The sequence below is a fragment of the Bacillus rossius genome, unplaced genomic scaffold, assembly GCF_032445375.1.
Source record: "Bacillus rossius redtenbacheri isolate Brsri unplaced genomic scaffold, Brsri_v3 Brsri_v3_scf37, whole genome shotgun sequence".
Classification (NCBI taxonomy): domain Eukaryota; kingdom Metazoa; phylum Arthropoda; class Insecta; order Phasmatodea; family Bacillidae; genus Bacillus; species Bacillus rossius.
This window is the reverse complement of record NW_026962557.1, coordinates 299693-300480: the sequence shown is the minus strand read 5'-3', so window position 1 is coordinate 300480 and position 788 is coordinate 299693.

The following is a 788-nucleotide window of genomic DNA, read 5'->3' as shown; positions in this document are numbered from 1 at the left end:
TAACCCCGCCAAAACCGAAGCCATTTTCTTCACCAGGCGACGCCCCCGCCTGCCACCCACACTGTTTGTGGGGGGCGCAGTGATAAAATGGAGCGATTCAGTGAAATACCTCGGTGTCACACTGGATCGCACATTGCGCTTCTCCCCGCACTTTTCGTCTGCCACTGCCCGGGCCTATCGCGCTTTTAACTCGATCTCCTCCCTCCTCCGCCCCCACAGCCCCTTGCCTGACCAGGACAGAGTGCGCCTCTTCAAGGCGTACATTGTCCCTATTTTACTGTATTCCTCTGTAATATTTGCCCATGTCCCCGACATCCGATTCCACCAAATAAAAACATGTTTCAATAAGCTACTCAGAGCAACACTCGGGAAATACAGACATGTAACTAACACACAATTACACGACCTTGCAGGCACACTATCACCACGCCAACTAGTCATTAAATACACAGACAAATTTTTCACAAAAGCATCACAACACCCGTCTACACTCATACAGAACATTGGACAACACAACATCACACGACCACACCCACATAAACTAATTACAGACTACCACCCAGGCAGGCCACCCTGACTGGGCAGAAGAAGAAAATCCTCCAACCAGCCACAAAAGTGTACAGTGCTACGGACATCCACCAAAGTGCCGTGCATCGAGACTGCAAATGAACGCCAACCAAAGCGACATAGATTCAAAAGTGCAACTTATGTAATATAGTGTACAATAGTGTAATATATAAGCTGCAAGCATAACTAAACCTACTCCCAAACTGTTCAGTGAAAAATAT